Consider the following 21586-nt stretch of genomic DNA (forward strand, 5'->3'; position numbering starts at 1 on the left):
TGAGCCGAAATCATGCCACTGCACCCCAACCTGGGCAACACAGTGAGACTCCATCTCAAAAAAATAAGTAAATAAAAAAAATAAAATTAAAAATTTAAAAGTTAAGGAGGAAAATTTCATCACTACATTTTATCTTAGGTCACTACATTTTACCTATGTAATTGACATAAACTTATCATTTGAATATATTTTACTGTCTAAATATTTGCCTATATTTTTAAAATAAATAAGTGCAGGAATATAAATATTTGACAAAGCAGTTCTCTTCTACAACCACTTGAATCACAGCAGGGAAGAGAAAGTGCTAGATATCTTGCCTGTGGCTAGCCTTGGAGCAATAATAGTCCTGTCCTCAGAGAAGAACACATGAAACTCTCAAACTTCATTCCAGTAATTGGACTTAAGGGGTTAAACATACCATATGGGGAAAGATAGTTTAACTTGATTAAGAGATAACTGTGGCTCTTTATGATGGAAATGGTGAATTGGCTTGACCCATCTCAGATTTTCATGTATTAACTTCCAGGTAGCATATTAGCATTAGCTTGGGATCATGAAACTATGGTTTTCAGCCTCAGTACGAATCTGAGAAAAACAACTGAAATGGATAGAATTTTCTTTGAAACTTCTTTATCTGCATTTTCAGTACTTGTGTAGGGGAAAGACAACAAGCATTAGAGCCAAAAATTGGACTTGACTTCCATCTCAGTCCTCAGGCAGGTTCCATAACCTCCCCAAACTCGTTTCCTCATCTATAAAATATAAAATAATATCTACTTTGCATGGATGCTGTGAGGGTTATGGGTAATGTATATAAAATGCCTCTCCCATCACAGACAACTAATGACAGCTCAGTGTATTTATAATTGCATGTTCCTCTTTTCCGCGCCCCCCCCCCCACATCTCCCAAACAGTGCTTAGCACACAGTAAGAATCCAAAAATGTTTGCTGAATTAAATTAAACCTTAGATGGTAGATAGATGGAGTTAGTGGGAGGAAGTGTTAAGACTATACCAGGCTCAGCCGGGCGCGGTGGCTCACGCCTGTAATCCCAGCACGTTGGGAGGCCAAAGCAGATGGATCACCTGAGGTGAGGAGTTCAAGACCAGCCTGGCCAACATAGTGAAACCCCACCTCTACTAAACATCCAAAAATTAGCCGGGCATGGTGCACACCTGTAATCCCAACTATTCAGGAGGCTGAGGCAGGAGAATGAATCACTTGAACCCAGGAGATGGAGGCTGTAGTGAGCTGAGATTGTGCCACTGCACTCCAGCCTGGGCGACAGAGCAAGACACTGTCTCCAAAAAAAAAAAAGGCTATACCAAAATCCGCCCCTTGGCACATCACTTGTTCACATGAGAGCTTCATCTCCCACTTCCTGTCCCTCACATCTAATCACCAAGTTCTATCTATTCAAGCTCCCAGCATCACCAGAATCTACTCACTTCCCTTAGATCCTGCTGCCACCTTAGTTCAAAACTCCATCTTCTCTCTCACCTGGTCTACAGCAAAGGCTGGCCCCTCATAGTCTGTTCTCGCCCCTCTACAGTCTTTTCTCTTCACTGTAGGTGGAGGGATTTTTTTCCTTTTTTTAATTATGAAAAATTTAAAACATTCACAAAAATTGAGAATATAATGAATATCCATGTACCCATCACCCAGCTTCATTCAATTATCAATGAATGACCAATTTTGCTTCACATATACCCCACCCACTCTCTCCAGTGTTCTTGGATTATTGGAAGCAAATTCCAGAAGCCATCGCTTTTGGAAGGGGAGTCTTTTCATGGATTCAGAATAAAATTCAAAATCCTTCACATGGCTTGCCAGGTCCTTGATCTCTGCTGACTTCTCCAACTACGGATTCTAGCTTGCTATTCCCCAGACCCAGACCTAGGCAAGCCAGCCTTCCCTCAGTTCCTTCACCATTCGTGTTGCTTCTTTCTGTTCCTGCGGCCTTCAGGCTGCTTTCAAAGCCCAGAAAGCCTGTTATCATCTTCTTTCACCCTGTTTGCTGGACTTTAGCTGCTCATGTCTTTGCTATCCCTCTGAATATCACCTTCTCAAGAGGCCCCCGGCTCAGGCTAGGTGTCCCCTTGCTTGCTCTCTTGGCACCTTCTGCTTCTCCTGAAATTATTAATACATAATTTTGTAGTTAGTCATGTAAAGCTGCCGACCCTGTTAAAAATGAGCTTTATGGCATAGGAACCATGTCTGTTTTGTACCCCGCTGAGGCACCCAGTACACAGCTCCACACCTTCTTTATAGGAGGCACCTAATAAATATTTGTTGAATGACATCCCCAAGAAAGGTAAATACAAAAGCCACATGCATTTCACATTATAAATTGCTTACATACTGAGACCAGTGTCTTAAACCTTTTATAACCGCAAGAACAATGCCCAGGCCTTTAATTTTAGGTGTATTTTGTTACAGTCAACATGACTTTTTAAAAAGATTCTGAGCTGCATATTATGCTAGACACTGAAGGTTCAAAGATAAATAATACACTGTCAAATGACAAAAATTACAACAAACTTAGTTTAAATATCTCAATTGACTTTATGTGAGATTCTGTAATTGGGCAACACTCCATTCCATAAAATAGAGTAAGTGTTCCGATGAGCTGAGCAGATGACGTTGGCTTTATAGACAAAGAAGGGTGGAAGAAAGCACAAGCAAAGAATGAAAATTGCATTGATCCTTTCAAAGCCACTTTTCTTGTAAGGTGGGGCAGGAAGCCAGAATAATTCGAAAAATAACTGATTAGTTAATATTAGGTTACTTCAGGCTACTTCTGTTGTACAAAGGTTAAAGCAGAGATTTAACCAGGCCTGTATGAGAAACTGGCTGTTATCTCTCTCTCCTGATTTCTCAGAAGGTCAGACAACAACCTAGTTTGGATTTGGTGATGTGGAACTTTATCAAAGGTAACTCTATTCTGATTTTTAGTCTGGTCTGTTGGAGCCTAGTGCAGAACTTAGTCCAAAACTATAGCCCCCTGTAATTTTTATTTAACTACACAGATCCTGCCCTCAGGAGTTGCATCTAGAAATAAAGAGAGCCATTTAATGATTCAAAAATTGATCATTTCTCATACTATATGTAGAAGGCAGAATATTTCATTAGCTAGGAAATCTATAAAGTGTCGAACAACTAGAAATAAGCAAAAATTTGCCATAAAACAACAGCTAAATACTGGGTCCTTCTTTTCGGCCAAGTATGGTGAAAGCATTTTTCACATATGATTTCATTGAATTCTTACAACACCCTTTGAGACTTACCTTATGCTTCCTATTTCACAGATGGAAAAAATCTACCAACACGTTGAAAATGTAGGCAACACTTTCTAAGTTACCCAGGAGTTAAACCAGGGAGTCTGACCCCGAGGGTATACTCTTACCCTCTATGCTGGGGTTAACAAGCAATCTTCAAGTACTGCTGCAAGAAAAAAATAAAACAAAGGACACTTTTTAATTAATCAGTGCTTCCCACTTCATGACCTGGTTTCATAGTTATGTGTGTACACTTTCATAGGAAAACAGCAGATGTTGTGAAACCTGTTACTGATAAGGCTAGGTTCCTATGGGCCCAAGGCACTACCCATTGAATGTGGACTTTGTACCAAATATTTCCTATAGAGAGAAATAAGCTAGAAATTCTCAAGGTGTGAAGCTACTGCCTACCTTGAACCTAGCCTGTCTTCTTGGCCAAACTGAAAGCTCTGCATTGTTTTCTTCTTGTGCAGTACACCTTGTCGGCTTACCTCCTACAGATGGGATCTAGCCAAGAGGAAATTCGTTATATTTTAAAACAGATAAATTGTTCAGATGAGTTACATGCTTGGAACTTAAACCATGACAAAAAAATTCTGTATTAATTATGCATATTTGGGAGTTTGTTTTTAACTTTTAATTAAGGGAAATTTCCATCATATGCAAAAATAGACCACGTAGTATAATCAACCCCCATGTACTCTTCACCCTGCTTCACATACACTTTTTTGTGGATCCATATTGCCTCCTCTGTCTTAACTAAGCCATTGCTGGATGAAAAGAAACCCTAGAGCAGCATTGTTTAATGTGAACCAGATATGTAATTTTACCTTTTCTAGTTGCCACATTTGAAAAGTAAGAAGAAACAAGTGAAATTAACTGTAACAGTACATTTTATTTAACCTAATATATTAAAAATATTATTCCAGTACTATCAACATAAAAATTATTATTGAGATACTTTATATTCTTTCTTATGTAATAAGTCTTTTAAATGCAGTGTACATTTTGCAGTTACAGCATATTACAGTCTGGACGGGCTTAATATTTTAAGGGCTTAGTAGCCATATGTGATATAAGTTAAATATACTAGTTTGTGATTAGTGGCTACCATATTGAACAGAACAGCCCTAAAGCGCCTAGGATAAGAGAGAGAGGACTAAACTCTGATTTTTCTCTTGTCCAAATTCCTATCTAAGGGGCTTGGGGAGTCATGCCCTACAAACCATAAATTCTCATCAGATGGGATTTATTTAACCCTGTATATTGTGACTTACTTTCCAATCTGACTCTGGCATGACAAGGAAGAAAATCAAAATATTTTACCCCAAAACATGTTTCTCTGCCATATCTTGAAATGGCCCTGAAAAGCCATCCCTTATGGGAAAAATCCACATTCTGTAGAGAATCCCCTTTCTCCTTTGTTTTCCTTCTTTGTTTTCCAGATCCAGGAGAAAATCAACTAAGAGCCAGGTACCCTTTTAGGTCCAATATGAAACAGTTTACAACCTGCTCTCTCTGTAGTCTGCTAAGTCGGTCTCCACAACCCTTTATCTTAACCTAAGCATTTCTTTTCGATTGATCCCAGGTCTTCAGATAAACTCAACCAACTGTCAACCAGAAAATGTTTCAATTTACCTACAGCCTGGAAGCCCCACCGCTTTGAATTGTCCCAATTTTCCAAACCAAACCAATGTGTTTCTTAAATGTATTCTATTGATGCTCATACTTCCCTAAAATATATAAAACCAGGCTGTACCCCCACCACTTTAGGCACATGTTCTCAGGACCTCCTGAGACCTGTGTCGCAGGCCACAGCCACTCATATTTGGCTCAGAATAAATCTCTTAGAATATTTTACAGAGTTTGACTCTTTTCATCGACAGGAGTAAACAGCCATTTTGCAATTTACCCGAAAATAATGCTACTAAAGGTTTCTGGCAAAAGTTGAAGTACAGTGCATACATACTGGGCTTCTCCATGAAATCTCCAACAAAAGAAGACCAACAACAATAATTAAAAAGTTAGCCAGGAGGCTGAGACAGGAGAATTGCTTGAACCCGGGAGGTGGAGGTTGCAGTGAGCCGAGATCGCACCAGTGCACTTCGGCATGGATGACAGAGCGAGACTCCGTCTCAAAAAAAAAAAAAAAAAAAAAAAAAAAAAAAAAAAGTTAGACAAGTGCTTCTACAAAAAAAGGAAATAACTATTAATGCAACCTCCAAACCCCAGACTATGATGATATGTGGCTTTCCAGATCTTGAGCAAGGTTATAGTGAGTAGAAAGCATGTTAGCAGTTCCTGAGAGGTTACAATAAGTTGTAAACTCTAGACATAGTGGCTCTAGACACTCAATACCTGGTTCTGCTATTTACAAGCTGTGTGACTTGAGCAAGTTATTCAGTTTCTCTGTGCCTCACGTTCCTCATCTATAAAAATGAGCATCATAAATTCTGGGATAGTTTTCAGGACTGAATGAGAAATACATGTAAAACATGTTAGAACCATGCTTGGCCCATGTTAACCTTTCATAAATGATCACTATTCAAAACAAAAACAAAACAAACCCAACAGCAACAGAATTGTGGGGAGACCCACAGGAAAATGAGAACTGAGGATGAGGAAGGTGGGGCTGATGATACAATTGAATTCATCAGTAATTTTTCTCTGTGCTCTGGATTCTAACTTAACAAAGGTGCTTGGAGACAGGAGTAAGAAGAGAGAAGAAATCAAAACTGGCTTTGCTGGTGCTGACAAGCCCGTTAAGCAGAGTTAAACATAAAATCCCTAGACAAAACATCTCTCATCTAGGACTATTTTTTTTTTTTTTTTTTTTTTTTTTTGCGACAGTTTCACTCTTGTTGCACAGGCCGGAGTACAATGGCACGATCTTGGCTCACTGCAACCTCTGCCTCCTAGGTTCAAGCGATTCTCCTGCCTCAGCCTCCCAAGTGGCTGGGATTACAGACATGAGCCATGACGCCCAGCTAATTTTTGTATTTTTTTTTGAGACGGAGTCTCACTCTGTTGCCCACGCTGGAGTACAGTGGCATGATCTCGGCTCACTGCAAGCTCTGCCTCCTGGGTTCACGCCATTCTCCTGCCTCAGCCTCCCAAGTAGCTGGGACTACAGGCGTCCGCCACCACGCCTGGCTAATTTTTTGCATTTTTAGCAGAGATGGTGTTTCACCGTGTTAGCCAGAATGGTCTTGATCTCCTGACCTTGTGATCCACCTGCCTCGGACTCCCAAAGTGCTAGGATTACAGGCGTGAGCCACCACGCCCAGCCATTTTTTGTATTTTTAGTAGAAACAGGGTTTCACTATGTTGGCCAAGCTGGTCTCAAACTCCTGACCTCAAGCTATCCACCTGCCTTGGCCTCCCAAAGTGCTGGGATTACAGGCGAGAGCCACTGCACCTGGCCTATTATCTAGGAATCTTTATAGTTGTCTACAACAATATCCTACCTGGGCAGCTTGCTCAACTGGAAAGAAATCGTCCCACTAAAAATAAAAAAGACAACATAACTTGGGGAGAGTGTTCTAAGGCAACATTTTCATTCTGAAGTTGTCAGCTACTCCAGCTCAATAAACTAACCCTCTCCAAACTGTTTTTCAACAAAAGAGCAAAAGAACCAGATACAATTGTTTGCATGTAGATAGGAGTTAAACACAGAAAAAAAATGCAATTTAAGTTGTATGCACAGTACAATTTTAAAAAGTGACAGATACAGAAGAATATTTAAGAAAAAGATTTCACTCTCAAAGAATTTAAAAGGAACCCATAAAATCTTTGCCAAAGGGGCTATGAGCGGTGGCTCACGCTGTAACCCCAACACCTTGGGCGGCTGAGGCGGGTGGATCACTTGAAGTCAGGAGTTCAAAACCAGCCTGGCCAACATGGTGAAACCCTGTCTCTACTAAAAACACACAAAAAAATTATCTGGGTGTGGTGGCACATGCCTGTAATCTCAGCTACTCAGGAGGCTAAGGCAGGAGAATAGCTTGAACCTGGGAGGTGGAGGTTGCAGTGAGCCGAGATCACGTCCCTGCACTCCATCCTAGGCAACAGAGCAAGACCCTGTCTCAAAAAAAAAAAAAAGGTTCTTTGCCAAAGAGCTTCAGGAGGAAATATGAGAGATCAGAGAGGAGGATGAAGTAACTGGCTTCAGTAAGGAAAAAAATGATACATAACATTAAAGTTATTTTGGAAATGAAAAATCACAATAGAAGCAGTAAGAAGCATAGATATGCTGAAAAAAGAATCCATGACACGGAAGATAGGGTTAAGAAAACATAGAGGGCAGAGATAAAAGAAAAGATAGTGGTTATCCATAATATGGAAGAACAATATATTAGATTATAATAGAATAATATATAATATAGATAGATATGAGAAAAACAGTACTCAGGAAATATGGCACTGATCAACCCTTTTTGGAAAAGTTACTTGCAAAATCTAGACAATCAAGAGACAGTTCAAGATAAAGAATTCAAGGATGGAAAAGACTTTGCTTTAATGGATTGTTAGTGATTACTGACTCCATTTAAATATCAAGAGGTTACCGGAAAGGGGTCCTGATCCAGACTCCTAAAGGGTTCCCGGATCTCATGAAGAAAGAATTTGGGGTTAGTCCACAGAGTAAAGAGAAAGCAAGTTTACTGGAGAAGTAAAGAAACAAAACAATGGCTATTCCATAGACAGAGCAGCCCTAAGGGCTGCTGGCTGGCTATTTTTATGGTTATCTCCTGATTATATGCTGAACAAGTGGTGGATTATTCACGAGCTTTCCAGGAAAGGGGCAGGCAATTCCCGAAACTGAGGGTCCCTCCCCCTTTCAGACCATATGGGGTAGCTTCTGGACATTGCCATGGCATTTGTAAACTGTCATGGCACTGTTGGGAGTGTCTTTTAGCAGGCAAATGTATTATAATTTATGTATAATGAGCAGTGGGGATGATCAGATGTCGCTTTCATCACCATCTTGGTTTTGGTGGGTTTTGGCCATCTTCTTTACCGCATCCTGTTATCCTGTTGAGATACAGGTTGTTACTACTTGTATCTTGTGACTTCCTGTCTCAACCTGTGACTATGAATGCCTGATCTCGTGGGAATGCAGCCCAGTGGTCTCAGCCTCATTTTACCCAGCCCCTATTCAAGATGGAGTTGCTCTGGTTTGAACTCCCCTGACAAAACTGAGGTAAACCATAGTTTATAATTATAAACTGCAGAGCAGAATGAGTTGCACGGTCAACATTGTCAATGTAAACACAATCAGGTAGTCTAGGACGGCATGCCAGGCCTTTGGGCCAACAGTCACTAACAGTGGGGCTGAAAGGAATGAGGCACATCGCCCATATATCTCCCAACTTCCTGAGCCCAGCACAATCATATTCCTCCATCTTTCTTTCAAACTTCAGAAAAACATCACCTGGGAGATCTCCGATAAGGAACGCTAAATGTATAATGTTAACCAATTGTAATGCTGTAACCGAAAGAATTACCTTGTTCCCTGTAACTCTGCATATCCTGTTTACATCGGGCTATAAAGGGCAAGCACTCGCATTGTTCGAGGCCCTCTTGTATGCTGTGGAATGGAGGGACCAAGTTCGAACTTGTAGTAAAGATCCTTGCCGCTTGGCTTTGACTCTGGACTCTGGTGGTCTTCTTTGGGGAACAAACGGTCTGGGCATAACATCTGGGGGCTTGTCCGGGATTCCCCAAGCCCACCAGACCCTTGGTCAACGGATCTACTAGGATCGATCGATTGATAGGTGAGCCAGCTCGTCTCCGTTTGTCTGTCTGTGTCTGTTCTGAATCTGAATCTGTGACTCACGAGGTCTGAAACTGGAGCTGGCGCCGTCCTGGCGGACGTGCTATAGGACAACCAGCGGAGACTGGTGGGAGACGTCCCCTGGCTCTCGTCTGATCTAAATTGCGATCTGGGCTGCCAGAGCGCGATCGCAGTCCGAGCAGCTAACTCTGACCCGGGCTACTGGTGCGCGCTTGCAATCTGGGCTGCCGGAGCGCGATTGCGGTCCGAGCAGCTAACTCTGACCCGGGCTACCGGTGCGCGCTTGTGATCTGGGCTGCCAGAGCGCGATCGCGGTCCAAGCAGCTAACTCTGACCCGGGCTGCCAGAGCCGCTTGCGACCTGTGCCGCCGGAGCCGCTTGCGACCGGTGCCGCCGGAGCCGCTTGCGATCTGTGCTGCCAGAGCGCAGTTGTGATCCGAGCAGCTGACTCTGACCCGGACTGCCGGAGCGCGCTTGCGACTAGATATTATTAATAAGCCAGATTTCCTTTACAGGGATTCTAACCCATATTCCTTTACAGGAAGAGACTACAAATTAGTACAGGATGGGTAATACCCAGAGCACTCCCCTATCTCTCCTTACAAGTAATTTCAAAGATGTAAGAGCAAGGGGCCATAATCTTAGTTTGGAAATCAGGAGGGGAAAGCTCATTACCCTATGCCGCTCCGAATGGCCTGCCTTTGATGTGGGGTGGCCACCTGAAGGGACGTTCCGACTTGCTGTCATCACTAGAGTAAAGTCCAAGATTTTCCTACCTGGGCGCGCGGGCCACTTGGATCAAATCCCATATATCCTCATATGGCAGGACCTTGTTGAGAACCCGCCTCCTTGGCTGTCACCTTTCCAATTAGCCCCTGAACCTTGTAAGGCACTGGTTGCTCGGCCGCTAAAATCCAAGCAACCAACTGCCCCCCCCATCCTGTTCTACCTGATAGCGGGGACCCACTGTTCACAGAACCCCCTCTGTACCCCTCCGGGCCCCAGGCCCCAGCCCCCTGGGCTGAGCTAAGGGAAGGAGCAGGCAGACGGGAGGCAGCTGACGCACCCGGACCCACCCCCCAGGCTGAGCCGCGGGAGGAAGCAGGCGGACGGGAGGCGGCCGGCACACACGGACCCGCTGAGAGTGAAAGTAACTCTGAAGGGCCGGCGGGGCGGACGCGAGGGCGCACTTCGCAGGCTAGCCCCCCCAGCCGCCTGACTCCACAGTGGCTCTACCCCTTCGGGAAATAGGACCCCCAGATGATACAGGAATCCCCAGGCTCCAGTACTGGCCATTCTCTACCAGTGATCTGTATAACTGGAAGACCCAGAGTGCTCGGTTTTCAGACAACCCCAAAGATTTAATGGCTTTACTGGATAGTGTCATGTTCACCCACCAGCCCACTTGGGATGATTGTCAGCAGCTCCTCCGAATCTTGTTCACAATGGAGGAGCGAGAGAGAATACAGGTAGAAGCTAGAAAGCTGGTCCCGGGGGACGACGGTCAACCGACTGCCAACCCCGACCTCATAAATGCGACTTTTCCTCTGACCAGGCCGGCGTGGGACTACAACACAGCAGAAGGTAGGGGACGGCTACGCCTTTATCGCCAGACTCTAATGGCGGGTCTCCGGGCAGCTGCTCGCAAGCCCACTAATTTGGCTAAAGTATACTCTGTTCTGCAGAGAAAGACAGAGAGCCCAGCTACCTACTTAGAAAGATTAATGGAAGCTTTCAGACAGTACACCCCCATAGACCCAGAGGCTCCAGGAAGTCAGGCAGCTGTTGTAATGTCTTTCATAAATCAGGCAGCCCCAGACATTAAAAGGAAACTCCAGAAATTAGAAGACTTAGAGGGAAAGCGGATTCAGGACCTCCTTCAGATAGCCCAGCGGGTTTATAATAACAGAGATACCCCAGAGGAAAAGCAAATAAAGGCCACTGAAAAAATGACCAAGGTCCTGGCAGCAGTAGTACAGAAAGAGCATCTACAGCCAGAGAACACCCAACCTAGGCGGACTCCCAGGTATAACAATCTGAGCAAAGACCAATGTGCCTACTGTAAGGAAGCTGGCCACTGGGTAAGAGACTGCCCCAAAAAGAAACAACGAGGACAGGGACCCCCTAGGTCTACACCCGTACTAGTCACTCAAGACGAAGACTAGGGAAGACGGGGTTTGGACCCCCTCCCCGAACCTAGGGTAACTTTGCAAGTGGAGGGGTCCCCAGTCCAGTTCTTGGTCGATACGGGAGCACAGCACTCAGTCCTAGTTAAAACTAATGGAAAATTATCCTCCAAGTCCTCATGGGTACAAGGGGCCACAGGAGTTAAGAAATACCCATGGACAACACAAAGAACAGTAAACCTCGGAGCCAGGAATGTAACCCATTCTTTCCTGGTCATCCCTGAGAGCCCCTGTCCCCTGTTAGGGAGAGACCTGCTAACTAAAATGGGAGCACAGATCCATTTCCTCCCTGAGGGGCCCGTTGTGACCAACTCCCAAAATCAGCCCATGTCCGTCCTGACTATAACCCTAGAAGATGAGTACCGGCTCCACCAGGAGCAAGCGGCCCCTGACCAGGACATAGCAACCTGGCTCCAGCAATATCCAGAAGCTTGGGCGGAAACGGGGGGCTTAGGACTAGCAAAACACCGGCCTGCCTTGTTTGTTGAACTTAAGCCTGGGACAGACCCCGTGCGGGTATGCCAATACCCGATGCCCCTAGAGGCCAAGAAAGGAATTGCCCCGCATATTTGCCAGCTCCTTGACCAAGGGGTCCTTCGCCCATGTCACTCGCCCTGGAATACTCCATTGTTGCCGGTACGAAAACCTAATAGTGGAGAATACAGACCTGTACAAGACTTAAGAGAAATCAATAAGAGGGTTGTGGACATACACCCAACTGTGCCTAACCCGTATACCCTCTTGAGTACCCTAAACCCTAAACATCAATGGTACACTGTTTTAGATTTGAAAGACGCTTTCTTCAGTTTGCCTTTAGCCCCTCAGAGCCAAAAGCTCTTTGCCTTCGAGTGGAATGACCCTGGAAGGGGCATAAGTGGCCAACTGACATGGACCAGGCTGCCGCAGGGATTCAAAAACTCTCCTACCCTGTTCGATGAGGCCCTCCATGAAGACCTGGGTGAGTACCGATGTAAACACCCTGAAATAACTTTACTACAGTATGTTGATGACCTCCTGATTGCTGCTGAGACCCAAGAAGCTTGTATTCAAGGGACCAAAAGTCTCTTACAAGCTCTGGGAAATCTAGGCTACCAAGCCTCAGCAAAGAAAGCTCAAATCTGTAAGCCAGAAGTAACATATCTGGGGTACCTGCTAAAAGGAGGGCAGCGCTGGTTAACAGACGCTCAGAAGCAGACTGTTCTGCAGATCCCCAGGCCACAATCCACCCGACAAGTGAGGGAATTCCTGGGGTCGGCGGGATTTTGTAGACTATGGATACCTGGGTTCGCAGAACTGGCTAAACCCTTGTATCAGGCAACATGGGGGCAGCAGCCATTTAATTGGACAGACGAAGCCGAGTCGGCTTTCCAACAGATCAAAACCGCCCTACTCTCTGCACCTGCACTGGGACTACCTGATGTCACCAAGCCCTTCCACTTATACGTGGACGAGAGTAAGGGTGTCGCCAAGGCGGTAATAACTCAGAACTTAGGCCCCTGGCGGAGGCCGGTTGCCTACCTGTCAAAGAAGTTAGACCCAGTGGCTGCCGGGTGGCCCCCTTGTCTCCAAATGATTGCGGCCACGGCTCCGATGGTACAAGATGCTGATAAACTTGTCATGGGTCAAGAATTGCGGGTCGTTACCCCACATGCCATCGAAGGTGTACTCAAACAGCCACCTAGTCAATGGATAAGTAACGCCCGGCTCACCCACTACCAAGGACTACTACTAAATCCTATCAGAATAACCTTCCTGCCCCCAATGACCTTAAATCCTGCCTCGCTGCTGCCCAACCCGGACCTGGACACGCCACTCCATGATTGCACGGAGATACTAGCTCAGGTGTACGGAGTTCGAGAGGACCTGCAGGACCGCCCACTCCCTGACGCTGACCTCGTCTGGTTCACTGATGGGAGCAGCTTCATGCATCAAGGCCAGAGGTACGCTGGAGCGGCAGTGACTTCAGAGACTGAGGTAATCTGGGCGGAACCCCTGCCCCCGGGGACATTGGCCCAGAAGGCCGAACTGATAGTGCTCACCCAAGCTCTTACCTTAGGGGCAGGGAAAAAGCTGACAGTATATACAGACAGCCGATATGCTTTTGCTACGGCACACATACATGGGGCCATTTACAGGGAGCGAGGGTTACTAACGGCTGAAGGAAAAGAGATAAAAAACAAGCAAGAGATCCTAGCCCTGTTAACAGCACTATGGAAGCCAGAAAAGTTAGCCATTGTGCATTGCCCAGGGCACCAGAAACCAACCACTCCAACTGCTCAAGGCAACTTTCTGGCAGACCAAACTGCAAGAAATGTGGCAAAGGCTCCCAGCCGACTCCTTGCACTCCAGCTCCCTGACCCGGGCCCCTGGGACTTGCCATATTCCCCTGATTATTCAGAACAAGATCTCCAGTGGATTGACAAACTTCCCCTGAAACAGATCCAGAAGGGGTGGTGGACTGATACTAATGACCAAACCATCCTACCAGAAAAATTAGGACAACAAGTATTAGAACACATCCACCGAACCACCCACCTGGGTGCTCGGCGGATGATAGACCTGATCAGACGCTCTAAGCTCAAATTCAGACATACAGCCAAGAAGGCCAGCAGCATCGTGGCAAGTTGCAAAGTCTGCCAGCTTAACAACGCCTACCCCCAATCCCAGACTGCAGCGGGAACAAGACTCAGGGGAACCAGGCCCGGTATCTACTGGGAAGTAGATTTTACTGAAATAAAGCCAGGAAAGTACGGGTATCGGTACTTACTTGTCTTTGTAGATACTTTTTCAGGGTGGACTGAAGCATTCCCAACCAAAAGAGAAACTGCTCAGGTCGTAGCAAAGAAAATTCTGGAAGATATCCTTCCCAGGTATGGCTTCCCCGTCCAGATAGGGTCAGATAATGGGCCCGCCTTCGTCGCTAAGGTAAGTCAGGATTTGGCTTCCATCCTTGGGGCAATTTGGAAACTACATTGCGCTTACAGGCCCCAGAGTTCAGGACAGGTAGAGAGGATGAATCGGACCTTAAAAGAGACCTTAACTAAATTGACTATGGAGACTGGCGCTAATTGGGTGGCCCTTCTCCCCTACGCTCTGTTCTGGGCCCGTAATACCCCTTACAGACTGGGCCTTACCCCTTACGAAATCATGTATGGCAGACCTCCACCCCTGGTTCCCAGCTTAAAAGATGATCTGCTTAAGTCTGAAACAGAAAATGTCTCTGAATTCTTATTTTCCCTACAAGCCTTGCAGAAAATTCATCAAGAAATCTGGCCCAAGCTGAAGGAACTATATGAGACCGGTCCCCCACCAACACCCCATCCATACCAGCCGGGAGACTGGGTCCTGGTTAAGCGACACCAACAAGAGACCCTAGAACCCAGGTGGAAGGGACCACTCCAGGTACTCCTAACCACACCCACCGCCCTAAAGGTGGAAGGCATCGCGTCGTGGATCCACTACACCCACGTCAAGCCAGTAGACCCAACCTCCGACCTTCTGGGACCAATCACGGCAGCGGCTGAAGCACCGGCCACGTGGACTGTGGACAGAGCTAAGAACAACCCCTTAAAACTCACCCTGCGCCGGCAACATAGCTCACTGCAAACATGCAGTTAGGTAGTCTAGCCCTAACGTTAGCCGCCCTAGTGGCCACTGGGGAAAACACCAAACCAGCATCTAATCCCTTTGTCTGGAGATTCTGGCTTTATGAAAACCGAACCCACCCTGGACAACCTCATAAGCCCGGGAAATTATTGGCCAGTGCTGACTGCCCCTCCTCAGGGTGCAATAGCCCAATCTTACTAAATTTTACTGGCTTTCAAATAGCCAAACCAGTGACACCAATAATATGTTTTGAGTTTGATCAGACTGAATACAATTGTAAACACTATTGGTGGCACCAAAATGCTGGCTGTCCTTATAACTATTGTAACATCCATAGGTCCCGTTACTGGGGAGAGGAAGAACAGTTAGACCCTAAGTGGCCCTTCCATCGTAGACGGGATGGAGACTTTTCATATACATGGATAGTTAGAGACCCCTGGAACTCCCGCTAGACCACGCCTCAACATAGGGCTGTATACTACTCCCCCTCCTCCACATGGCCTAGCAGTCACCTCTATCTGTGGCGAGGCCTAGTGCAAGTACTGCCCCTGGTCCATGGGGATATCCAACGACAGGAAAACAGACTAACACAAGACTTATGTCCTTTCTCCTGGTTAAAATTATTACAAGAAGGACTAGAGCTTGCTAACCTTACAGGACTTCACAGCCTGTCTGGCTGCTTTCTGTGTGCCACCCTAGGGCGTCCACCGCTAACTGCTATCCCTCTGCCATGGGGATCCTCTACCTCTGCCCAAGCTAACAACCTCCGAAACCTCTCATATGCCCCTATCCTAAACGTACCACTATACCTAAACCCCAGTCAGGAAAAGTTTCCCTACTGCTTCTCAGGAACCAATTCCAGCCTCTGCAGCATCACTGCAGTGCCTCCTAATATCACCCTAAGGGCTCCGCCAGGCATATTCTTCTGGTGTAATGGGACATTATCTAAGGACCTATCTAGTCCCTCTGTTACCAACCTACTGTGTCTTCCTGTCACATTAGTTCCCCGGTTGACTCTACTAACTGCTGGCGAGTTCCTAGGGTACACCGGTAACTGGACTAGTACTGCTATTCACCCAGTCCCTAGACCGAGACCTGCACGAGCCATATTTCTCCCCCTCATTGCAGGAATCTCCCTCACCGCATCCCTCATTGCGGCCGGTATGGCGGGGGGAGCCCTAGGTCACACCCTCATAGAAAGCAACAAGTTGTACCAACAATTTGCTGTTGCTATGGAGGAGTCAGCTGAGTCCCTTGCATCCCTTCAGCGGCAGCTCACATCCCTAGCTCAGGTAACCTTGCAGAACCGGAGGGCCCTAGACCTACTCACTGCTGAAAAGGTGGTACATGTATGTTTCTAAAAGAAGACTGTTGTTTCTACATAAATGAATCAGGGCTTGTAGAAGACCGGGTCCAACAGTTACGCAAGTTAAGCACTGAAGTAGAAACACGGCAGTTTGCTTCAGCTGCAGACCAATGGTGGAATTCCTCTATGTTTTCTCTGTTAGCCCCCTTCCTTGGACCCCTGCTAAGTCTACTATTTCTGCTAACCGTAGGACCTTGTGTTGTTAACAGAATTTTGCAGTTTGTCAGAGAAAGGTTTGACACTGTTCAGCTCATGGTCCTCAGAGCCCAATACCAACCTGTAAACGCTGAAACAGAGTCAGACTTGTAAGACCCAAGATTGGCTCTAGAGTTACCTGAAAAGAAGGGGGGAATGAAAGGAATGAGGCACATCCCCCATATATCTCCCAAATTCCTGAGCCCAGCACAATCACATTCCTCCATATTTCTTTCAAACTTCAGAAAAACATCACCTGGGAGATCTCCGATAAGGAATGCTAAATGTATAATGTTAACCAATTGTAATGCTGTAACCGAGAGAATTACCTTGTTCCCTGTAACTTTGCATATCCTGTTTACATCGGGCTATAAAGGGCAAGCACTCGCATTGTTCGAGGCCCTCTTGTATGCTGTGGAATGGAGGGACCAAGTTCGAACTTGTGGTAAAGATCCTTGCCGCTTGGCTTTGACTCTGGACTCTGGTGGTCTTCTTTGGGGAACAAACGGTCTGGGCATAACATCGCCTTCACTGGAGCAACCACCAAAGCATGGCTCAACATTGCTCCCCTCTGCAGAGGCAAGCCTGGCTCTCTCTTTCTTCCAGAGATTCTGTGAGCTTCCTTGTTAAAAAGAATTTTTCTGCAGATTCTGTTTTTCTGTGGATACTGTTGTTTGTCATTAAGACTCTGACTGATAAACCACTCAAATGAAATTTAAGACAGAGGCCAGGCACAGTGGTTCATGCCTGTAAGCCCAGCATTTATGGACGCTGAGGTGAGAGAATTGCTTGAGGCTAGGAGTTTGAGACCAGCCTGGCCAATACAGTGAGATCCCATCTTTAAAAAAAAAATTAAGAAAGATGTATGTGGTCAAAGTATTAAGTGTATGGATGCTTCTACACAGTTGGTAGGAATGTTGTCCCAACCTTTGAAAGGGCAATTTCTATCAATTAAAATATTAAACATGAATCTCGGTGACCCAGAAATTCTACTTCTAAAGGAAATTATCTTACATATTTAAAGTCATTTTAATCTGTTCAACAAGTACGTATTAAACACTGTGCTACAGGCTGGACAACCTGCAATAAGCAAAACAAGCAAAAATTCCTACCTTCATGAGGCTCACATTCTGGATGGAAGAGTGGAGGGCAGACAGACAGTGAGGAAAGTAAAACATAAGAGACAGGATGTTAGAAGATGAGAAGTGCTATTTGGAAGGAGAAAGCCAGGAAGGGATCTAGGAGGTATGAGGCACTTTTTAATTTGAGATCAGTGGTCAGGGAAGACTCATGGAGGTTGGGGATTAAGTAACATCATATTTGAAAGAAGAGAATTCCAAAAAGAAGAAACAGCAAGTGCAAAGGCCCTAAGGCAAAAGCCTACTGACCATATTAGAACAATTGCCAAGGAAATTAGTGTGGCTGGAGAAGAGTGAAGATTGGAGTATGGAAGGAGATGGTTCAGAGAATAATGGCACTGGGGGTAGACGGTGTAGCTTTGTTGGCCATTATAAGGACTTTGGTTTTTAACTTTGAATGAGTGGGAAGCCATTCATTTTTAATGCTATTGTTGTTGAGACAGAGTCTCATTCTGTCACCCAGGCTGGAGTGCAGTGACACACTCATGGCTCACTGCAGCCTCAACCTCCTGGGTTCAAGCAATCCTCCCACCTCAGCTTCCCAAGTAGCTGAGTCTACAGGCATGTACCACTTTGCCCAGCTAATTTTTGTATTTTTTGTAGAGACAGGGTTTCGCCATGTTGCTCTTCTTGAACTCCGGGGCTCAAGTGATCCACCCTCTTCAGCCTCCCAAAGTGCTGAGATTACAAGTTTGAGCTACTGAGCCCAGTCACATTGAAAGGCTTTAAGCAGAGAGAAATATTAACATATTAAAATGTGCTGCATTTGCAAATGGGTTGAAGAAGGGCAAGGCGAACACAGAAGGCGTTTAGGAGGCTATTCCAGTTATTCAGCCAAGAGATGGATGGTGACTTGGACCCGGGGGGAAAACAGTGGAGTGGGGATAAGTGGCTAGATTACATGAAGAGGCAAAAGTGCAGAGACAAACATGTTCAAGAGATGTTGTTTATAATTGAGATAAGCTAGACATAACCTAAATATCCAATAATAGAAGACAGGTTAAATATATTATGATACATCCATTTTTTTTTTATTACTTAAAAGCTTCTGTAGTGATTGAAAGCATGGGTTAACTTTTAAATTAAAAAGCCAAGTGAATAATATTAATTTTTAATGTTACTCAACTTCAACAAAAGCATGTTTCTGGAGCATTAAAATATCTTGTTTGGCAATTAAAAATACAAACCTAGAAGCATTGACATTAAAGTTTCTTATTTCAAAAAGAACTATGAGGAGCCAGGCACAGCAGCTCATACCTGAGGCAGGTGGGTCACCTGAGGTGAGGAGTTCAAGACCAGCCTGGCCAACATGGCGAAACCCCATCTTTACTAAAAATACAAAAAAATTAGCCGGGCATGGCGGTGGGCACCTGTAATCCCAGCTTATTGGGAGGCTGAGGCAGGAGAATCGCTTGAACCCAGGAAGCAGAGGTTGCAGTAAGCCAAGATCATGCCACTGCAGTCCATCCTGGGTGACAAAACGAGACTCCATCTCAAAAAAAAACCCAATCAAACCAAACCAAACCAAAACAAAAAAACAAGAGTTATGAGCCAAATAGAAATACGCACCTATACCTCTGAAACTAGCATACCAATAATAATTCATTACTAGACATAACAAAGCAGGTACTTCTATTCTTTTCCTTTGAAACATTTTTGATAGAGCAGATATAGTTTAGGAAACGCAGAAACAAGATGCGAGTCAAATAGTGGTTTTTAACGAAACTTTTAGATTGAGTTTGCTGTGATGAAGCATCTAAGATCTGAATAGGCAAAAAGATTTGGCTAAGAGGTGAAACCAGGACATGAATATGAGATTCAGAACCTACAAATAGGTCAGGGAACAATTTGGTGGAGGCTGGAAACTGGTAGATAAGAATTATCTCAATGATTCTTTATTAATCACTTGCCAAATGCCAGGCTTTATTTCTTGTTTCTACAACGTCTAATTTTAGAATACATACCTTAATTCCACAAACTTGCCCATTAGTCATTGGCTAGTATAAACGGAAGGTCTGAAACTCGAGCTTGAGTTGTCTTATGCCGAAACACACCCTTTTCCTGCTATAATGCCCTGTATTAAGTAAGGTTGGCTAGATTGACTTTTAAGTTTGTTAACTGAAAAAAATCACACAATTTATAAATTTAGAAAAGGAGTAGACTCTTTTTTTTTTTTTTTTAAGGATTACAGCCTTCAAGGTGACCATCGTGCAGGCTGGGAAGCATGCCTCCTGCCAAGACCAGAGACAGGCACTTTGAAGGAGGGATTAGGGTAGGAGCTTTATGCTGAAAGAGTTGGCTACACATACATATTCAACAGGTTACAGGAGGAGCTATGAATATTCATGGTAGTCCCGATGCATGCATACTGAACAAACATACATACAACATATGTTCACTCTGAAGTGGAGACTTAACACTTAAATGTATTACAGTTCGGACACACACATCAAAATGTCTTTTCAGGATACAAAAAAGAGCACGACTTCTGTAAACCAGCCAGAACCAGTCCATGGTCAATGGTCTTATCAAGAGAAAGTTACTGAAATCAGTCTCTTGTCCAGTCAAAGTTGTGGTTTTATGGCTGATGGGACAGGAGCTAAGGGTCAATTAGCATCTGAGGGAGCTGCAAATTGTTTTAATATTGCTTATCTCAAGGTCAGTGCTTGTTTAGCTGCTACAGAAAAAGAAAACCCTTGTAATTGTGAACCCCAAAAATCTGAGACAGGTCTCAGTTAATTTAGAAAGCTTATTTTGCCAAGATTGAGGATGCGTGCCCATGACACAGACTCAGGAGGTCCTCACCACATGTGCCCTAGGGGGTCAGAGCACAGTTTGGTTTTATACTAAGGGAAGTGACCACCCCTCATATTGTCTTATGCCCAATTTCCGCCTCCAAAGAAAGAAGAAGTAAAAACTAAAATGCAGAAATTAAATCCACAGGCAGACAGCTTGGCGCCATACCCTGGGCCTGGTAGTTAAAGACTGACCCCTGACCCAGTTGGTTATGTTATCTATAGATTACAGACATTGTATAGAAATGCACTGTGAAAATCCCTATCCTGTTTTGTTCTGATCTAACTACCAGTGCACGCAGCCCCCAGTCACATACCCCCTGCTTGCTCAATTGATCACGACCCTCTCACGCGCACCCCCTTAGAGCTGTAAGCCCTTAAAAGGGACAGGGATTGCTCACTCAGGGAGCTCGGCTCTTGAGACAGGAGTCTTGCCGATGTCCACGGCCAAAACTCCTTTCTTCTTTAACTCGGTGTCTGAGGAGTTTTGTCTGCAGCTGGTCCTGCTACAATACCTTTTAGGAAGACATGAGACGACATCAATCAACACATGCAAGATAAACTTTGGTTCAGTCTGGAAAGGCAGGACAACTTGAAGCAGGGAGGAGGCTTCCTGGTCATAGGTAGAGAATAAACAAATGATTGCATTCTTTTGAGTTTCTGATTAGCCTCTTCCATTTATACTAGCCAATAACTAATGGGTGACTCTGAATAGAATGGGAGGCAGGTTTGCCCTAAGCAGTTCCCAGCTGGACTTTTCCCTTTAGCTTAGTGATCTGGGGGTCCCAAGATATTTTCCTTTCACATAATATAGTTAGAACATAGGCCTATGTCCTGTTTATAATTTGGTATCTTATTGCCACAAAGAGTCTATTCTGTCAGCCTTATGATCTCTATTTTAACATTAATGCTGGTCAGTTGTGTCTAAATCATAAAAGAGAGGGGTATAACGAGATGTGGTTGACCTCCCATCTTGTCATGGCCAGGAACTCAGTTTAAGGTTTTTCTGGGGTCCCCTTGGCCAAGAGAGGTTTATTTCAGTCGGTGGGGGGCTTAGGATTTTATTTTTAGTTGACAAGGCTTTTCTTTGGGAAGAATAGTATATCTAGTGGGATTATATTCAGTTCCACAGAACAAACCCTGAACTTAAGTAAGGAGGTTGCTTTTCTCAGGTAGTAAGACATCCGGAGCTAGACAGAGGGTGGGTGTGGCTCCACCTTTATTGTG

The 21586-nt window shown here is 44.9% G+C and overlaps 1 long non-coding RNA gene across 1 annotated transcript; it reads right to left on the bottom strand.

Moving 5' to 3' along the window:
• Positions 1-425: 425 nt before the first annotated feature.
• LOC105465915 (uncharacterized) lies at positions 426-21586 on the bottom strand. The gene is made up of 4 exons (XR_977852.3): positions 20761-21586; positions 3690-3785; positions 3288-3444; positions 426-2130 (listed from the first exon to the last, which is right to left on the bottom strand). It is a non-coding gene; the product is annotated as an uncharacterized lncRNA (long non-coding RNA).

The sequence above is a fragment of the Macaca nemestrina genome, chromosome 2, assembly GCF_043159975.1.
Source record: "Macaca nemestrina isolate mMacNem1 chromosome 2, mMacNem.hap1, whole genome shotgun sequence".
Lineage (NCBI taxonomy): Eukaryota > Metazoa > Chordata > Mammalia > Primates > Cercopithecidae > Macaca > Macaca nemestrina.